Here is a 21,519-nt window from a genome sequence, read left to right as displayed (position 1 = left end):
TTTAATAGATGATGAAGTTGAATTTGAAGCTTTGAGCGGCATTGACTGGGCCTCGTCCACCTTCCAGGACAAAACAACCGAAGGAGAGGCGGGGAAGGATAATCCGGAGTCATCAAGCCAACCGGAGGAATGAGCCGCCAGCCGGGTTATAATTCCGCAAAGAACAATGCTTCACTTATTCAGACTCGGGGACTCTTGTAATAGGATAGAAAAACTCCTTAATGCATGTCATGCCTTATGGTACTTATTGCTTTTGTTAAGCCGCCAGTACTATTTTCATCTTGCTTATGTTAATCAAGTGTTTCCTTGATATTTCACCTTGCTCCATTTTATCCTGCATATAAAATAGGCAAGGTTTCTTGGACGGCTCTCTGCGTCAGTGAGTTATAGAATATTGATAACCCGGACATGATCAAAAAATCACATGTATAAGCCGGTTCATGATTAGGTAAAACATAATCATAACAACATACCTGCAACCCCTTTGATAACCTCTCCGGCTCATATAGATTTTTACCCGACACTTTTTAGAACCTGAGGTAACCAATATAAAACCGGAAGGATCAAGAACCATCTCCTTAAGAAGGTTTCAATGATAGTTAAAATAATTATACTTGCAATGTTCACAGGCTCCTGATTCGAATACGATCAGAGAACCGTTCCAAAGGGGTTAAGCTAAGATTCAGATACGATCATATAGCCCCCAGTGGCTTTGGCGATGCCGATCAAGTGGGTATCGACAGCTATGTTCTCTTTGGTTCGAATACGACCTATGTTTGAACAGGAAGCCCCCAAGTGAACATTAGAGTTGTTTAATGACGTTGATTCGAATACGATCCACGTCAGACCCAAAGGGGTTAAGCTATGATTCAAATTTGATCAGGAAGCCCCCAAGTGGGTTTGGCAATATGCCGATCAAGTGGGTATCGACAGCTATGTTCTCTTTGGTTCGAATAGGACCTATGTTTGAACAGGAAGCCCCCAAGTGACCAAGGCTAGATTCAGATATGATCATAAGCCGAACCAAAGGGAAAGCCGGATTCAGATATGCTCCGTCCCCTATTGGCAGTGTCCATCACCTGATAAAGAAAACATGAAACATTTCTTTATGGGAAAAAAGGACAGAGGTCCTGCTTTATTGCTTTAAATAATATGTACATTATAGAAAGTATCTTAAAAAAGAAACTTAAGTATAGTAAGGCCAGAGATGAGCTATGTTCCACGGCCGGCGGGTCTCTTCCTCTGACTTAAATGAGTCCTTGCGCTCTCGAATATCGATGAGATAATATGACCCGTTGTGCAGATTCTTGCTGACCACAAAGGGCCCTTCCCAAGGCGGGGATAGCTTGTGCATATCCGACTGATCCTGGATGAGCCGGAGCACCAAGTCACCTTCTTGAAAGGTTCTGCTCTTAACCCGGCGGCTGTGATAGCGGCGCAGGTCTTGCTGGTAAATCGCCGAGCGGGCTATTGCCAAGTCTCGCTCCTCGTCCAACAAGTCAAGTGCATCTTGACGAGCCTTTTCGTTATCCGCCTCAACGTAAGCCGCCACACGGGGTGAGTCATGCCGGATGTCACTTGGTAGGACCGCCTCTGCTCCATAAACCATGAAGAAAGGTGTGAATCCCGTAGATCTGTTAGGCGTAGTGTTGATGCTCCATATCACGGAGGGTAACTCCTCCACCCAACAACCCGGAGTCCGCTGCAAAGGGACCAAGAGCCGTGGCTTGATACCTTTAAAGATCTCTTGATTAGCTCTCTCTGCTTGACCATTGGATTGAGGATGAGCAACAGCCGAAACATCAAGCCGGATATGTTCTCTTTGACAGAACTCTTCCATGGCACCCTTAGAGAGATTAGTGCCATTATCAGTTATAATGCTATGTGGAAAGCCAAAATGAAAGATCACCTTTTTCAGGAACTGAACCGCCGTGGCGGCATCACATTTACTGACCGTCTCTGCCTCGACCCACTTGGTAAACTTGTCCACTGCCACCAGCAGATGTGTCTTTTTGTCTTTAGACCTTTTGAAAGGTCCAACCATGTCAAGCCCCCAAACTGCAAATGGCCAGGTGATCGGGATCATCCTTAATTCTTGAGCCGGCACATGAGCTCGTCGTGAGAACTTTTGACACCCATCACATTTACTGACCAGGTCCTCTGCATCGACATGAGCCGTCAACCAATAGAAACCATGACGAAAAGCCTTGGCTACGAGTGATTTCGACCTGGCATGATGGCCACAATCTCCTTCATGGATCTCACGGAGTATTTCTTGGCCTTCTGCAGGTGACACACAGCGTTGAAACGCCCCGGTGACGCTGAGGTGATGTAACTCGCCGTTATATTATCGGATTGAGTCTTTAATGATTTGAGAACACTTGATGTATGTCTTGCCGTGCTTATCTGTGGTGACAATGGGATATTACGTGCCACTTGATGTATGTTTTGGTGATCAACTTGCGGGTTCCGCCCATGAACCTATGCATAGGGGTTGGCACATGTTTTCGTCTTGACTCTCCGGTAGAAACTTTGGGGCACTCTTTGAAGTACTTTGTGTTGGTTGGATAGATGAGTCTGAGATTGTGTGATGCATATCGTATAATCATGCCCACGGATACTTGAGGTGACAATGGAGTATCTAGGTGACATTAGGGTTTTGGTTGATTTGTGTCTTAAGGTGTTATTCTAGTATGAACTCTTGAATAGATTGATCCGAAAGAATAACTTTGAGGTGGTTTCATACCCTACCATAATCTCTTCGTTTTTCTCCGCTATTAGTGGCTTTGGAGTGACTCTTTGTTGCATGTTGAGGGATTGTTATATGATCTATCTATGTTATTATTGTTGAGAGAACTTACACTAGTGAAAGTATGAACCCTATGCCTTGTTTCCTATCATTGCAATACCGTTTACGCTCACTTTTATCATTAGTTACCTTGCTGTTTATATATTTTCAGATTACAAAAACCTATATCTACCATCCATATTGCACTTGTATCACCATCTCTTCGCTGAACTAGTGCACCTATACAATTTGCCATTGTATTGGGTGTGTTGGGGACACAAGAGACTCTTTGTTATTTGGTTGCAGGGTTGTTTGAGAGAGACCATCTTCATCCTACGCCTCCTATGGATTGATAAACCTTAGGTCATCCACTTGAGGGAAATTTGCTACTGTCCTACAAACCTGTGCACTTGCAGGCCCAACAATGTATACAAGAAGAAGGTTGTGTAGTAGACATCAGTGTCATGACGACATTCACGGGAAGACTTTCAAGATAACTTTTGGGTACCCAGATCTTCTTAAGAGGTGGTCCATTCCTACAGTTAGTACCAATATACCTGGCAAACACTTCACCATTCTGATTCTTGAACAGTTTATAGTTTGCATCAAAGGATTCATCAATGATAATTGGGTTAGCACTAGTGAAGCCAGATAAGGTAGATGGGTCCACTGAAGGTCCCTTAGCAGCAACCCATGTGGTTTTGGGGTACTGCTCAGGCATCCAGTAAGAACCATCAACATTCATTTTTCTCTCGAACCCAACACCCTCTTTCCTAGGGTTTTAGTCCAGAATCTGCTTTTTGAGGACATCACATAGTGTCTGATGCCCTTTGAGACTTTTGTACATTCCTGTCTCAAGCAATAACTTCAACCTGGCATTCTCATCAGCAATAGTAGTGGTATCCTCAGCAGAGGGGTTAGTTACCACATTAGCAGTTGAAGATATTGCAACAGTAGCAACAGTTGAACATTCAGCAACAGAGACAACATTATCACACTCAAGACATTTTAAACATGGTGGTTCAAATCCTTCCTGAGCGGAACTGATCTGTTGAGCGCGGAGTGACTCGTTCTCCTTTTGAAGATCTTCATAAGTCGATCTCAATTTCTCAAGCTCTTGCTTCCTTTGAAGATAATCATAGGAGAGCTTTTCATGAGAAGTTGAGAGCGATTCATGACAACTTTCAAGTTCCTCGTACTTAACATGAAGATTATTAATGTCTTCAATTAAGGACTTAATTCGGGTCATTTCCGCGTCCAACAGGTCATCGCTTTTGTCAAGCAACTTTTGAATATGTTCCATAGCATTCTGTTGTTTAGTTGCAATTTTAGCAAGTGTTTTGTAGCTAGGTTTAGATTCACATTCAGAGTCATCTTCACTGGATGTTTGAAAGTAAGCATCGCATGAGTTTACTTTGGCACCACGTGCCATGAAGCAGTAGGTGGGAGCAGAGTCATCCTCATCCTTGGCATCAGCGTTGGTGACGAGGCCATTTTCTTCAGTGTTGAGGATGGACTTGGCGACATACGCAGAAGCTAGAGCCAGGCTTGCTACTCCAAAATCAGATTCCTCTTCAGACTCCACCTTTGCCTCCTCAGATGCAGACTCCTCCTCTGAATCCATCTCCTTGCCAACAAATGCACGAGACTTGCTTGATGAGATCTTCTTGTGTGATGAAGACTTTGATTAAGACTTGGAAGAATACCCTGAGGATTTCTTCTTCTTCTTGTCATCAGAATCATATTCCTTGCTCTTCTTCTTCTTTGTCTCATTGTCCCACTTTGGACACTCAAAGATGCAGTGATCATGTTTCTTGCACTTGTGGCAGGTTCTCTTCTTGTGATCACGAGAGAAGCTTTATCATTTCTTGAGCTAGATCTTGAAGACTTTCTAAAGTCTTTCTTCTTGGCGAACTTTTGGAACTTCTTCACAAGCATAGCAAGCTCCTTTCCAATATCTTCAGGATCCCCAGAACTGCAGTCAGATTCTTCAGAACTGCCTTCAAAGCGCGAGTACGACCATAGTTGGGACCATAGATATCTCTTTTCTCAGATAGCTGGAACTCATGTGTGTTGAGCCTCTCAAGTATGTCAGACGGATCGAGAGCAGGGCGCTCTTGAATCATCAGGGCCAGGGTGTTAAATGAGCTGTCAAGAGATCATAGAAGTGTCTTGACGACTTCGTGCTTGGTGATCTCAGTGGCGCCGAGTGCATGAAGCTCATTTGTGATGTTAGTGAGGCGATCAAATGTGAGCTGGACATTCTCATTGTCATTTCTCTTGAATCTGTTGAAGAGATTGCGAAGAACACTGATCCTTGTATCTCTCTGTGTTGAGATGCCTTCATTGACCTTGGAGAGCCAGTCCCAGACTAGATTTGCAGTTTCCAGAGCACTCGCACGACCATACTGCCCTTTGGTCAGATGACCACAGATGATGTTCTTGGCAGTTTAATCCAGTCGGATGAACTTCTTAACATCAGCAGGAGTAACACCTTCACCGGCCTTGGGAACGCCATTCTTGACGACATACCAGAGATCGACTTCAATGGCTTCAAGATGCATACGCATCTTATTCTTCTAGTAGGGGTAATCAGTGCCGTCGAAGACAGGGCACACAGCGGAGACCTTGCTTATCCCTGCAGTCGACATAGCTAAATTCCAGGTGGTTAAACCGAATCACACAGAATAAGGGAGCACCTTTCTCTGATACCAATTGAAAGTGCTAGTATTCGACTAGAGGGGGGGGGGTGAATTGGCGATTTTTATGAAAGTCTTCAAAACAGGGGTGCTTTGAAGACAAACAATAGAAATGAATCTATTGATATGCATCGGAAGGTAGACTACACTAGACAAGCCATAGTCAATTAAGCAATGTAGTGAAAGCACGGAGACTATCAGCAGCTAGGTAGTATGTATCAGGATGGAAGATAGTGTGAAGCCAAATAGTAAACAGTCTTCACACAGTGAAGTTAATCAGATCAGGCACATGAGGAAAGACTTCACGAAGACAAATTGTAAGTAAAGAGAGAGGAAGGATAGAACCAGTTGCTCAGAGAGGACAAGGGGTTTGTTGGACCAGTTACAGTTGCTGTGACAACTGTACGTCTGGTTAGGGAGGCTGAGATTCAACTCAGAAGACCGTGTCTTCACCTTATTCCCCTTGAGCTAAGAACACTTAGTCCTCGCCCAATCACTCTGGTAAGTCTTCAAGGGAGACTTCCAAAGCTTCACAGACTTCATTCACCGGCAATCCAAAATGACTCTTGGATGCTCAGAACGCGATGCCTAACCGGCTAGAGGATTCATAGTCCTCAAGTTTAATAAGTCTTCAGATCATGCGGACGGAAAGACTTTAGTGATGCCTAACACTCTTTGGCTCTGGGGGTTTTGGGCTTTGTCCTCGCAAGGATTTCTCTCTCAAAGGCTTCAGAGGTGGGTTTCTCTCAAACGACAACCAATTTATGGTGTAGGGGGTGGGCTATTTATAGCCAGGAGGCAACTCGACCTGATTTGTCCAAAATGACCCTGGGTCACTAAGGAACTGACACGTGTCCAACGGTCAGATTTCGAACACATGCAGCAGCTTAGCTTGGGCTACAAGCAAAGCTGACTCATCCAGCTCTGGATAAGATTTGCTCTCATTGTCTTTGCTCGAAGACATAGGATTTGGTTGAGCATCACTTCAGTCACTTTGACTTTGTTCACTTGGACTCCACTTAACAGTACGGTGGTTCCGATGACTCGACAAAGAAGAAAAGGAAACTACGAAACAACTATGTCTTCGTACTCCATAGTCTTCATACGATGTCTTCTCTTGTCATAGTCTTCAATGTGAATATCTTCACAGACCACCATTGTCTTCAATGTCTTCACATATTTTTAGGGGTCATCTCCGGTACGTAAATTGAATCAATATGGGACTACTACATGTGTTATCCTACAATTCTCACAAATACATTAGTCCCTCAACCAAGTTTGTCGTCAATACTCCAAAACCAACTAGGGGTGGCACTAGATGCACTTACAGTCTCCTTCTGCAAGAATTTGACACTCAAATGTCAAACCATATCGAGATAGACCAGTCATTGGTGAACGTCTCGTTCGTGGAAGAAGGAAGAATGGCCTCAGAGACACGAGTCTGTATCCCTTACAGTACAACGGTGACTTAAAAAAAACACCACAAGTACCTTTGGGGATACTGAACCCTCATTAATTGGTCTTGAGGAGTCATTCTTGAAACCGGAGGAAAAAATAAAGAGAATTTGATTTGCTTGATTGTGCTAATGCTTGCACCCCAGTAAACTCCCTAGGATGAAACCCTCCACGGAGGGAAAAGATAGTTTGAACAAAAACATATCTAAAGAACAAAGCTTGGGCAAAAAGCCAAAACACTGCTAGTAACTTCATTGGATTTATTTAAAAGCTTTAGCTTTCTATTTCTTTAGTCTTGTTTTGATTTTCTGTTAAGTTTGGAGGTTTACCACGCGGTACAGACGCTGGTACGACTGCCTGTGGTCGTACCGGACGCCATCTCTGGCTCTGGACTCTTGTGTGCGTGAGGCGAAAGTGGGTACGACCCATGGTATGAGTTCCCACGCTCGTACCTTTGGTCGTCCTTTGTTCTATTCCGAAAGCTCAAGTGTTTACTTTGTTTGAAAAAAAGGTTCACCGCAGGTTCGACAAGGTAGTACCGGCGCTAGTACGAGCGCACTTGCTCGGATCGAAGGTCATCGTGGGCTCTATTCCCTTTTAACTTTGGCGAAAAGACTGGTACGAGCGCTGGTACGAGACCGCACTTGTCCCAGATGTCGTCGGTCATGATACAACTTCGATTCACTTCAGAATATTCCCGATTTGTTCGGTTTATTTCCAGTTCTTTTTGATCTTCCTTATCTTGAGATTACTTGCGAGCTTTGCCTCTTATATATTGATCCCTTGCATCCTTTCTCTTCAAACCTAACACAACCCACATAACATAAGTTCTTCCTGAGTTTCGAGTGCCAGAAGCAATGAAACGTTAATGGAACGTGAGGCGGACCTTTTCCCAAGAAGAGGAGGATATAGAACTTGAAGGCCATGACTCACATAGCAACAAGAGGGAGAGGAAATGTCGCATCCGCGATTGGTCCTCTTTAGAGTAGGAACCATAAGAGGAGCCTTTCGAGGACCAAGAATATGAAGAGGAAGAAGGGAACAAGAAGCCGGAGTCGAACCACATTAAGCCCGTCAAGGTCATCAACACTGGCAATCGTCTTAACTTCATCAAGATCAACCCAATCATCATGGGTAGATGTGGCTTTAGTGACTGCATTATTCATGATCATACAGAGGAGCCCAGCAGATTGAACCCAAAGCACGGAAGGAACCTACCATTGGATCACACATCACAGTAGGACCTCTGAGGAAGAAATTCCTCGCAGATCCTAATCCTACGCCAGTTCGACATGGCGCCTATGAACCAGAGGTACATGCTAGTAGTTCAAAAGCTATAAATATTATCTTGGGTGAACAAATCAAGGAGATGAAGGCGTCACCCGTGGCAAAAACGCGGGCGGCGTTGACCACGAGCCTGAGAATCATTGTAAACCAAGATGAGACGCTTCACGTGTACAAGCTTCACATCATAAACTTGGAGCTGACAAACAAGTTACTCCTTGACACGCTCACCAACATAACTCTGTTTACACCTGCAAAGAACTCCGGTACCAATAAAAAAAATTAAATGAATCCAACCGGCTTAGCATGTTAAGCATGGATGGATTTTAAGGCCCTTTGTGCCCCTTATTGTTTTTCTCTAGTTAATTTCTCCATTAAAGTTTCTATATCAGTTTAGTTTGAATAAAAGTTGGACTATCATGTTTATTTTGGTTGAGAAAAGATTTGCATATCCATTGAGCATCGGAGATGTTATGATGAGTATTTTACTATGATATTTTTGAAATCATAATAGACAAGCACGACGGGGAGTTCGTGAGGTCGTCAGCTGGCAGGTGGTGCGCTAGTCTCCGGCTGTCCGCACGGCCGCCGAACGGGATGGCTCGCCAACTAGGTGGAGCGGAGGCAGTATAGCCGTCAGTTTGTTTCTGAGCAATTAATTCATGATAAATGGATTCCACGGGAGTATATGCATGAATATCGAAAAGTTGAAAAAAAAACGGTGCATGATTTTGATCAATTCTCTTGGCCGTGAGAAAAAAGATGAATAGACTGCCAAGGATCGGTCTGGCAGATGCTACACATAAGACGACTAGTTGGGAGTGTTTCCTCAAAATTGGTGTCTTAATCATCTTATATGGCAGCTGCCCATCTACGTGGTGCAATTATATTATGTCAGACCAAATGACATGATTCAAAGCTAGTGTCGCTCCAAAGCCACATCATATACTTCAAGGTGATACATGGGCCTAGGTACGATAATTTTTTGCACTCGCTTCACTAGTCCAAAGTTTATTTCAACATAGATATTCATAACATGTTGGGCACTCCAAATAATGATGTAGCCAGACTCACATGGAAACACAATCCAAATAACATACATGAAAATTAAACATTTAAGCCTCCATATAGTTTTCAAAGCAAACACTCGTTGCTCAGCCACTTCAGTGTGGCTCTTATTCTACGTAGTAAACATGGAATTGTTCCCTAGGTACTTGTTATTTGTTCTCAAGTTATATGGATGGATGGTTGAAATCTCCGCATACCTTCAATTACATGTAATTCAACATGTACACAAAAATGCGATAGAAGTTCATAGTGAAAACAACGAGAAGTTCAAGTTCTACAAGGAATGCATTTCAGGTGAGAATAAAGGTATAGAAAAATAAAAGCTTAAAAGGTTTGTTGACAGAAGTTCAAGTGCTCCGTCGGGGAAAGTTCAAAAAATCTTGGGAGAGAGGTTCACCTTGTATTCCATGTTCGAAAACACTAAAAAGACATTGTTTTTTGTGTTTTAAAATAATTTTCTCAATCCACAAAGAAATTCAGTTATTATTTGGGAGCAATTTGATTTTGAAAAGAAAATAAAAAATTCAAATTATAAAAATGGAAAAAGCTCATGTACTACATGGTGTGTGTTTAATATCAGAAAAATGAATTAAAAAGGCAAGGTCCAATTTTTTTTGTTATAAGTTCAAGTCCTTGGTCGGAGAAATTTAAAATAATTATTGTGAGAAAGGTTTGTACAAAAGGAATATTATTTGTGTAACACTTACGAATATTTGAGAAAATTACAAACGGAAATACGTCACAGAAGTTCAACGTGAAAACAACAGGAAATTCAACTACTACACTGAATGAATTTCAGATGAAAAACTTTTAAAACCGTCGCGAGTATGAAAAAATGATCAACATGGGAAACTTGCGTGTTTACAACAGCTTTCCATCTGTATATCACTGGCTCAATTCTGTCAGCGTTCTGGGAACGGGGGTCCCCAGACTTGCCTGCCTGCGGCCTGCGGCGTGGCTCAAAGGGGGGCCCAGCACGGCCCATCTTCATCAACGCAAGCTCAAGCCCCTCGCGAGGGGCCAAGCCTCGCAGGGCGGACGACAAGGAGCTTCCTCAAGCACGGCCTCATCAGGCTGGCTCACGAGGAGGCGGAGAGATCAAGGCGGGGTAGCTCACGAGGTGCCCATGACGCAAGCCATGACGACCAAGGGCGCTAGGCGGGTGCCAGCCCGCGCAGTGTCCTCCTTTCCTCTTTGGTGCAAAGGGAGCAAGCGCAGGCGAGAGCATCAAGCAAAGGCATCCATTTAGGTGCAACAAGACCAAGACCCGCCCAACGGCAGGAAGGAAGTCATTGTGGAGCCCAAGCAGGCGTCACCACCAGAGCCTTTGACAGGAGAGGACCAACTTTAGTCAGGATAAGTGTACCCGATGTTCCCCTTCAAAATGGCCAATTGTTGGCGCCCTTCCCGCTCAATATTTGGGAGGAGGCCCAGGAACTTTGCCTATAAATAGGACTAGCCACCACAAGGTAGAGGACGGAGAACAGGATCCTCGCCAAGAAACCAATAGAGAGAGAGCGACTGAACTCCCCCTAGCAGTTCATCGTCCCTGCCAAGAACAGACCCTCGCGAGGCTGTTCTTCCTTGTATTGTTCATCATCAGCCCAAGAGGCAATCCATCACACCACACACTGGAGTAGGGTATTACACCGCAATGGTGGCCTAAACCAGTATAAACCTTGTGTCTCTTGTGTTGTTCCTTTCGTAGTTTAGATCCTAGCGAGGCGGCGAGGAGCAGCTAGGTAGAGGGTGAAATCTCTGTGCACACCCCAGTGTTCGAACCTCAAGGGTCTGTCGGAACCCGAAATCCGACATTTGGCGCGCCAGGCAGGGGTGCGCCGGAATTCGTCTTCCGTCGCCCTGTTCTTCTCCGACCATCGCATCCATGTCTGGCGCTCGTCGGGCCCGTGCCGAGCGCCGAGCCGCCCTCGCTTCCTGTGTCGCCCAGACGGCTCCCGTCGGCGGGCGCCCTCGTCGTTCCCCGTCACCTGCCGTCAACGCCACCACCGGCCCGGCGGGGAACGAGCAGCAAGCATCGTCCCAGCATCCCTCCGTGAGGCAAGACGGCCGCACTGCTACCCCCTCGCTCACCCCAGCTGGTTCTTCATCTCGCGCATTCTGCGCGCCCATGGAGGCTCGAGCTGCGCTCATCGCGGCAAACGAGCTCCTGCGCTACCATCCCATCGACGACGTCTACAAAGAATGGCTCGACCGCGTCGCCGAGCTCGTCCGTGCCGCAGGGGGCTCTCCTGCGCCGTCCGTCCCGCTGCACCGCCCCCCGCCCTGCACGAGCGACGAAGCTCTGGGGGTGCCTCAGCCGCCTCCCCCTCAAGAAGGTGCCCTGGCCCCAAGGCGCGTGGCCCCTGGGCGGAACCCGCTCCGTCAGGCGCCATCGCGGCAAGAGCAGAGCTGCCAAGAAGTCCCTCGCCCGCGAGAAGCTGCCCGAGCACTCCCTGCTCCGGCTCATCGTGACCACGTTCCTGCTCCAGCACGTCAAGACCCCGCGCTGCTCCCAGCTGTAGCGCATGGGGACCCGCAGGATCAAGCTCTTCGTCACCCAAGGCCTCCCGTGGCCACAGCAGGCTGCCGCGCCTTCACCACCGAGCTGCGCAGCGTCGCGTGGCCCGGCAAGTTCAAGCCAGACCTGCCTCCTCGCTATGACGGTACGGCTGACCCCGCAGAGTTCCTCCAGCTCTACGAGCTGGGCATCGAAGCTGCCAACGGAGACGAGAAGGTCATGGCGAACTGGTTTCCCATGGCGCTCAAGGACGGGGCCCGCACCTGGCTCCTAAACCTGGCTCCAGGCACGATCTCCTCCTGGGACGAGATGCGCACCCGCTTCATCGCCAACTTCCAGGGTACTCGCGACCGGCCACCTGCCATGAGCGACATACGCCGAATCAAGCAGCAACCAGGGGAAACCCTACAGAAGTACATCCAGCGCTTCAACAACGCACGCCTCAAGATTCCCAAGGTGACCGAGGAGGCCATCATCTCAGCCTTCTCCGACGGCGTGCGCGACGTCAAGATGAAGGAGGAGCTGGCGATGCATGAAGACCTGTGCACTTCCTTGGAGCTGTTCAACTTGGCGACCAAGTGCGCCAGGGCTGAGGAAGGGCGTCTCTCCCTCCTCGAGCTGCCTGCCGCAGACCCAGAAGAGAAGAAACCCAAGGCCAAGGATGTGAAGCGCAAGGGGGCTGCCGTGCTCGCGGCAGAACCAGACACCAAGCGGGGCAGAGATCAGCCCGAATCTTCCAAGGGCAGTCGGTACTGCGTGTACCACGACCTCCACACCCACAACACCAATGAATGCCAAGAGCTCCGAGCCGTGCGTGAAGGAAGGATCGGCCGACGTCCCGACCGCAGCGACCGGGGCTACGGTCGAGGAGGAGGAAGGAACGCAGGACGCTGGGAAGACCGCGGCCCTCGCCAAGGGTGGCGCGACCAACCTCGCGAGGATCGCTGGCAGGACCCGCCTCGCGAGGGAGACTGGAGGGATCAGCCTCGCGAGGATCGCCCGCAAGGCAACGCAGGCCTCCCTCCGCTGCCGCCGCAGCCAAGGAGAAATGAGGACCGTCATCAGGACGAGGGGGCTGGGGGCTTCCAGGAGCCACGTGCGATCGCCTGCATCCTGGGCGGAGCTCAAGCCCCAGCCTCTCAACGCATCTTCAAGCAGTTCGCCCGCGAAGTAAATGCAGTCCTCCCCAAGCTCGAGCCACGCGCCCTCTCAGGTGGTCGGCGTGCGCCATCACGTTCAGCTCAGCGGATCAGCTCAAGTGCGCGGCCACAGCCGGAGTCCTCCCAATGCTTTGTTCCCCAATCATCAGCAACGTGCTAGTCACCAGGACCCTCATCGATGGCGGGGCAGGGCTCAACGTCCTGTCCGTGGAAACATTCAACAATCTCCAAGTGCCCTACAATCAGCTTCAGCCAACCAAGCCTTTCTCCGGAGTCACCGACGGCTCCACGGTCCCGATTGGGCAGGTCCGCCTCCCTGTCACCTTCGGGGCACGCGACAACTACCGCACCGAGCTCATCGACTTCAACGTCGCCCACATTCGCCTGCCATACAACGCCATCCTCGGGTACCCAGCGCTGGCCAAGTTCATGGCCGTAACCCACCACGGCTACAACGTCCTCAAGATGCCAGGAAGTGGCGGAGTCATCACGGTGCCTTGCGAAGAGAAAGACGCGGTGTGCTCCCTGGAACGAGCCTTTCAGGCCGCATCACTGGAAGACCCGGATCGCGGAAGCAGGAGGCTTCCCGAGACCGCCCCCAAGAAGAAGAAGACATCGTCCGGCCCGGCCCCTTAGGAGGCAGGCCCCTCAGGGCCCGCGCCTGCCCAGGGGGAACCTCCTTCCATCGCATAGGGAAGCGTGCCCGGCGCCCTCCTCAGGCAGGGCTCGGGGGCTCTCCCCTGGAGGGCCGCCGACCTCGCCAAGGTCACGAGGGAGGCGCTTGGGCACCACTTGGAGGCGTGTTTCGAAGCACGTTTCCCTCAAGAAGGAGCAAGGCAAGGAGGGCCAAACCCTCAGGAGTTCGTCAGCAAGGCCATTCAGGAGCTACAGGAGTCAAGAGTCATGAGAGGCAGCCGCCGCTTACCCGCTGTGGCTCCCCATCCAGGCGAGGATGGTGGGCTGCGCGTCTGCATCGACATACCAGGGCTCAACCGAGCCGCCTCTCAGGAGCGCCTCTGGCCCTCGCAAGTGGGGCGCTGCGAAGGTCTACCCCACAGCTACGTTCGCATGCCTTACGGCTTGCCGAACGCGGCTGCCACGTACCAGCGCCTCATGAGGGGCATCCTGGAGGCTCAAGAGGTCAGGCGTTCCGCAGCCCTGGCGAAGATGGAGATGGTCCGCGAGGAGCTACCAGCGCCTCCGGAGCCTCCCGAGGCCCCTGGGCCTGGGGGCTCGTGAGGATCGGCTCCCGCAGCCCACCGAGTCTGCTACACCAACACCCTTCGTCTTCAACATCATCAGGTGACATCTTTCAAGTTTCATTTCCAGCTGGGAGCGCCCCCCAGGGCGGCATTATTCCCAGGCCGCGTGGGTCCGTCCCTGCGGCATGTATCCCTTTTATTTCATGTTCTTAGCCTACTTCATTGGGGGCGCCCCACGGGCTGCATCATCCCCAAGTCGCTTGGGCCAGGCCCGGTGGCATGTATTCCTTTTACATTTATTTCGGGCCATGCGTTAGACCCACCATGCTAGCTATATTGATGCCAGTCCACGACACCTCTTCTTCTCCATGTCGACCACTTGCATGTTAAAGGGGGGGTACCTGAGCATCACGACTCAGGGCTCTTACTGGCTCTCCAGCCCTCACCCTCTGGCCATGTCCACGGCATCGCGACCTGGCATACCAGCGACGGCTGAGACCAGCTCGAGGGCCGGGACTCGAGGACGTAGAGTGCCGGCATCTAACCAAATTTGCAGGAACACATCCCAAGATAAGGCCCAGTGCCAGGCGCAACCCGCCTTGAGGTAGGGCCCCGTGAGTCCTGCGCTGGCTCACGGGTGCCCAGATACACCTCGTCAGGCCCTACCGTGCCAGCCACGTGTCAGGGCGGGGCTGTACATGCCCCGGGGGCTCCTCCCGGAGGGGAGCCCCCTCCCACACACCAGTGGAAGCACCATGCTCCGCGCTGGCTGACGACACTGCCGAGGAGCGGCTATGCCCGTACACATACGGAAGCGCTATGCTCCACGCTGGTGATAAACAACTGAGGGTGGCCCCCAGGCCGCATCAACCTCAGGGAGCCCAGAGCTCAGTGTCTAGCCTCATCGCAACGCCTCCCCTCGGGAGTGCCGCGCGAGGGGGCTGGGCACGGGGGCTGCGCCTGGGTCACGCCCAGACGCATGCCACCCAGCCAGGCCCCCCGGGCCTGGTTCGTCGCGCATCCCTCCCCGAGTGGAGCCAAGGTACGAAGGCCGTTTGAGCGTCAAGGGGGACTCCTGAGCATCGCGACTCAGGAGCCTAACTGGTCACGTAGCCCCTCACTCCTTAGTTCCGAAAGGCTAACGGCGGTTGAGGTATGCGCGGGGCCGGGCTCTGCAGACGTAGAACGGTAGATCCACCCACATCTCACCTCCCTAAGGAGTCACCCCCACATCTCACCTCCCTACTTGCTGTTCGAGCGCCAAGGGGGACTCCTGAGCATCGCGACTTAGGAGCCTAACTTGTCACGTAGCCCCTCACTCCTTGGTCCCGTCCTGGTTTCCGGTCGGGGCTAACGGCGGCTGAGGTATGCGCGGGGCCGGGCTCTGCCGGCGTAGAACATAAGCAAGTAGGAAGGAATAGTGCAATTTCAAGGAATTCAAAAGCAAATATTACAGTCCATATTGTTATCACAACACCAAATGCAAGTTTTAACGCCTCCCCAAGGCATGGTACATGTGCATGAATTAAAAGCAGGACAGGAGCCACAAAGGAGTCACTTGCCGGCGGTGGAGCTGCGCGGAGCGGGTTCGCCTCGTGGAGCTGCAGGATCGGCAGCGCCCCACTTCGGCTTGGTGCTGAAGGCCCGGAACTTCCCCAACAGAGCGTTCGCGCGACCCTTCACGGCCTCAGCAGCGGCAGTGGCAAGCTCGCCACTCGCTGGCTCCAGCAGGTTGTCAAGGTCGACGTTGGGGTCGCGAAGATAGATGTGGGTAAGGACCCGCGTCAGCGCTGCAGAAGACAAGGCACGCGCCTCAGCCTCAGCCGTAGGGCCAAGGCCAAGGGTGACATCTTCAAGAGCACGAACCAGGAAGGGAAGCAGCTTGGCGGGGCCATCCTCGGCGCCGGCCAGCGGGCTCTCTAGGCCACTGTCATAAAGCGTCCTCAGCAAGGTGCGAGCCTTCACCTTCATCTCCGTGAAGGCCACGCGATCCTCGGCAAGAACCCGTGCCTTGCCATCCAGCTCGACCTTCCTCGCCTCCAACTCTTGCTCCAGCGCGCCTAGGCGGTCACGGCGCTTATTGAGCTTGGCGTCCCGGTCCTTGACATCCGCCTCGTGAGCCTTCATGCCTTCCTCCTGCTCTTGGCGAAGGCGGGCCTCCTCGGCGAGCTGGTCCCGCAGGCCCTGCAGCTCGCTCTCCAGCGCCTTGTAGCGACCTCGGACATCAGCCACCTCCCCCAAGGCAGCGTCGTGATCAGCCTTCGCCCCAAGGACAGCCTGCTTCTCCTCGTCGCAAGCTGTCGAGGCCTGGACCAGCGCCGCCCGAATCGAAGCATCAGAGCGAATCCAGCCAGAAGCCAGCTCCAAGCGCCCGACCACTAAACAAGGGTCGGCGCCCAGAAGATCCTGCCACAGACGGTCCAGTTTGGCAGCAGCACAATCCAGAACAGTAGGAGGAGTCGGGGAAACAGCAGTCGGTGGAGTAGGAGGAGAATATGGCAGCGTAACCACAGTGTCCTGAGGTGGAGCATGCTGCGCCTCAACGACTATGGTGGAGGCATCAGGCAAGGGCACCTCGGAAGTCGCTCGGGCCGTGGGGGCTGAGTTCACCCCAGCCGGCTTAGCCAGGCCTTGCGAGGACGCCCGGGCAGGAGAGGCCTGTGCGTCACGGTCACCTCCTTTCGCAGACACAGGCGCAACCTTAGATGGAACCTCAGGAGCTCCTTTCGGCTTCTTTGCCGCGGGCGCCAGCCTAGCCAGGAGATACGGACGTCAAGCCTCGGCAACAGAACAAGAAATAAGACAGGAATAAAGCACTTACAGGTCGTCACTCGCGAGTTCGAGCAGCCTCCGGCCGTACTTGAAGCCCGAGAGCTGGCTGCAAGGATCAACCTCAAGGAGCTCAGGAGCAGGAGGCACGTCCGCGGATCGCCTCGGGACCGGGGCAGACCCGCGGGGGATCAGCCCGGTCCTGTCCTTCTTCGAGATCATGGGCAGGCTCCCGCCACCCTGCTCGTCATCATCCTCGTCGTCATCACTCAGAGAGAGGCGGAGAGCGCGGGACCTGCGCCGAGGGGGGAGCCCTCGACTCTCCGTCGGTCGCCTCGGAGTCAGGCCCTTTTTCCCGCTCCCCTTCTTCCCTCTCTTCGCTGGAGTCGCCGGAGGATACGTCCACCGGGTCCTCGGGAGCCTCCGCGGGCACGGGCCCGTCCCCGTTGAAGACGGGCATGGACTCCACTACCTGCTCCCAGTCGTCGCGGAGGAACAGGGGCGTAGGAGCGCCCTCCAACCTCGCCACGTCGCCCCCAACCAAAGACTGGAGGACCGCAGCCAGATCCTCGTCGGCCAAGACCGCGGGGCTCGGGTGGGGCCTCCACATCGAAAGTGAGTACTGACGAAGCGGAGCCAGCTGGTGCTCCAGGAACTCCCTCAGCAGCGATGCGCCAGTCAGCTTCGCCGCCGCCGTGTTGACCGGCCTCAGATCCGTGTCCATCTTCTCCAACACTAGCCTCGCGCGGGGATCCACGAGCTCCACTCGGGACCAGTCGTCGGAGCTCGTGGGGTGCCCCGAGTGCAAGATCAGCCGAGGATGGATGCGCCCAGCATCTACCAAGACCCACTTGCTCCTGAAGCCCTCAATCCTCTTCCCGGGGATCGAAATGGCGATGGAGCTACGGTACGCGACGAAGCTCGCGCACGCAGAGACGGGACCACGAGAGGTCCGGAGGGAGAAGTAGTGGCGCAGCAAGGCCACTGAGGGCTTCACCCCTACGTGAGCCTCGCAATAGTAGGCGAAGATTGCCAGAAGAAGGACAGAGTTGGGGTGGAGATGCAGAGCTTGTAGCTTGTAATGGCGGAGGACAGAGAAGAAGAACTCAGAAAAGGGAGGCATCAGACCGGCGACAATGGCGCTCACAAAGAGCAGATAGAAGGTGCTCCCTTGGCCCTCAGGAAGGGCAGAGCCGGCCTTGAACACCTTCGCCCCGTCGATGCCCTACGCCGCCGCCATCTGGCGCACCCGGACAAGGCTCGCCTCCGACACGTTCGGCGAGTCCAAGGCGGACGAATACCAAGCTCCGGCCGGGGCCTGGCGAGGCGCCATGTCTTGCTAGGGCGTGCGGACGGAGTAGATCTGAAGATTTCGGAGGCAGGAAGGAGAGGCGCAAGAAAGAGGATCTGAGCAGTAACCGGAGAAAGCAAAGGAGGCAAAGCCTAGACAGATGCCGCTCCTTTATCAACTCGTGCGGTTGCTAAGGTGCCCACGTCCAATCAACTGACACGCGGCGCCCAAGGCCGCAGGCTGTTAGGGCCTGCCACGCTTCGCACTTGCCCTTTCGCCTCTCTGCTCGGCCAAGTCCGGGCGCGCCTTGGGCCCGGGGGCTACTGTCGGCGTTCTGGGAACGGGGGTGCCCAGACTTGCATGCCTGCGGCCTATAGCGTGGCTCAAAGGGGGGCCCAGCATGGCCCATCTTCATAAACATAAGCTCAAGACCCTTGCGAGGGGCTAAGGCTCGCGGGGCGGACGACAAGGAGCTTCCTCAGGCACGGCCTCATCAGACTGGCTCACGAGGAGGCGGAGAGATCAAGGCGGGGTACCTCACGACGTGCCCATGACGCAAGCCATGACGACCAAGGGCGCCAGGCGGGTGCCAGCCCGCGCAGTGTCCTCCTTTCCTCTTTGGTGCAAAGGGAGCAAGCGCAGGCGAGAGCATCAAGCAAAGGCATCCATTTCGGTGCAACAAGACCAAGACACGCCCAACAGCAGGAAGGAAGTCATTGTGGAGCCCAAGCAGGTGTCACCACCAGAGCCTTTGACAGGCGAGGACCAACTTTAGTCAGGATAAGTGTACCTGATGTTCCCCTTCAAAATGGCTAATTGTTGGCGCCCTTCCCGCTCAATATTTGGGAAGAGGCCCAGGGCCTTTTCCTATAAATAGGACTAGCCACCACAAGGTAGAGGACGGAGAACAGGATCCTCGCCAAGAAACCAGTAGAGAGAGAGAGCGACTGAACTCCCCCTAGTAGTTCATCGTCCCTGCCAAGAATAGACCCTCGCGAGGCTGTTCTTCCTTGTATTGTTCATCATTAGCCCAAGAGGCAATCCATCACACCACACACTGGAGTAGGGTATTACACCGCAATGGTGGCCTGAACCAGTATAAACCTTGTGTCTCTTGTGTTGTTCCTTTCATAGTTTAGATCCTAGCAAGGCGGCGAGGAGCGGGTAGGTAGAGGGAGAAATCTCCACGCGCACCCCAGTGTTCGAACCTCAAGGGTCTGCCGGAACCCGAAATCCGACAAATTCCGATCAGTGGATGAAGAGCTACGAGAAAAAAAGCACGCCGAAAACAGAGTGAAGTTCAAGTAGACATGCCGAGAAGTTCAAGTTCTTCATGCAATGCATTTTCGAAGAATCTGTTTCGCGATAGAGGCAGAACGAATGATCTTGCCGTTTTCGAAATTACTTGAAAACAGCTAGGAATCATAGAAAACCATCAACATGAAAAAGTTTCGCATTTTCCATAGCTTTTCAACGGTATATTATTTGCCCCATTCCGATAAAGTTTGTAGAAATTACGATGAAAATACATTTTTAGCCATTTTCAAAATTGACTTAAACCGTAAGAAATTGGGAGAAACAATATATACCAAATTTTTTCGCATTTCCTAAAGCTTTCCAATGCCATATCATTTGTTGCATTCGGACATATGGTTAAAAAATTAGCTCAAAAATACAAACTCAGTGGAACTTGTATCGTTTTCTAAATTACTTTTAAACCGTTCAAAATTGGAACAAACAACATGAAAAAGTAGTGCATTTTCATAAGCTTTCCAATGCCATATCATTTGCCTCAATTGGATTAGCCGTTTAGAAATGGCATCGAAAATAGAAACTCGGCTGTTCGGTTTGCAAAATTTTACAATTTTCGAAATTACTTATTATCTATAGGGAATTAGAGAAAACTTTCAACATGTGGAAGGAGAGGTTTTGCAGCAGCTTTCCAACGCCATATTATTTGCCTCATTTCGATAAACGGTTTAGAAATGCGATCGAAAATACGATTCATGTTTTTTGTATGCAGAAAAAACGGTTTTCAAAACCGCTCTTAAACCGCTTACATTTTGCCAAAAATTTAACTATGCTAAACTCAACTCAGTCTGTTCACAAATTCTTCATGTGCGTTCTAATTGAAACCCGTTCAAAATCTTTACTGTGTCCTTGTCAGCTGAAGAATTTGTGAACAAAACATTAAAATCTTCATATCTGAATTTTCGGCTTTTGCCGCTCAAACCGTTTTGCATCCCACGATAAGATTAAACTACTCACCCACGATCTACCATAATCTCCACCTCTTTGTACGTGGGTGACACATGTCGCTAGGATGGCAAGGGTCAGGGGCATGTTCGTCCAAATTCTTCGGACAAGCAGTTTTTCACCGTGGCTATAAATACCCCCTCCCGTCCTCATACTTCATTTACTCCGCTCGACCTCTCCTCGCTCGAGCTCTTAGACCTAGAGCCGCTGCTACACTCCATCGTCGCCTGTGAGGAAGAGCTTCACTGCCTCGACCTCATCGCCGTCGTACTCACGCCAGCCGTGGAAATCTTCCCTCCGCCGCCATCGTAGACGTCTTCCTCCGCCAGGTTATGGATTGAAAGCTGATGGGCTAAGGAATGGAGGGAATATTGTTATGTTACTCCAAAGTACATAAAGAAATTCACTGTTAACCCTCCATGTCCCAGACCTCCATTGGCTCCAGGCCAAGAAGCTGACCCCTCAAGCATCAGGCGCGGTGAGGAATTTCCTAAGGAATGGGCAAAACGCCAAGCCAAGTTGGCTAAAGTAGCAAAAGAAGCGGTGAAGAAATTCAATGAAGATTCTGCTGCTGCTGCTGCTGAGGCCTCTGCTAGCAAGCCAAGGAAGGCTTTGCCGAAGAAATCAACTATGAAGCCGAGTTCCTCAATAGCAATGCCCTCACAGCCAATTCTGAAGCCCTCAAAGCGAATTCCTTAGGCAACCTCTTCAAGGGCAGCTCCAATTCCCTCTGTTCCCACGAAATCCTCAACTGCTGCTCCAAAGTCCTCAACACCTGTGCATCTTGCCACATGTCAAAGGACTGCATGCTTCTCAATTGCTTCAGGAGCATCTTCTAGTTCCTCAGCTCCACCACAGTCCTTAATAGGTCCATCCTTGTTGAAGAAAAAGGCCACTGTTGGATGTGGATTGAGGCCAAGTGCTCATAAGAAGCAAGTTGCTTTTCAAGTTCCGTCTGATGACGATGATGAAGCTGATCATGTAGAACTTGCTGAAATCATCAGAGACAGGCAAGAAAGGGCCGCTAGA

This window comes from Triticum aestivum, chromosome 5B, assembly GCF_018294505.1.
Source record: "Triticum aestivum cultivar Chinese Spring chromosome 5B, IWGSC CS RefSeq v2.1, whole genome shotgun sequence".
Classification (NCBI taxonomy): domain Eukaryota; kingdom Viridiplantae; phylum Streptophyta; class Magnoliopsida; order Poales; family Poaceae; genus Triticum; species Triticum aestivum.
This window is presented reverse-complemented; position numbering follows the sequence as displayed.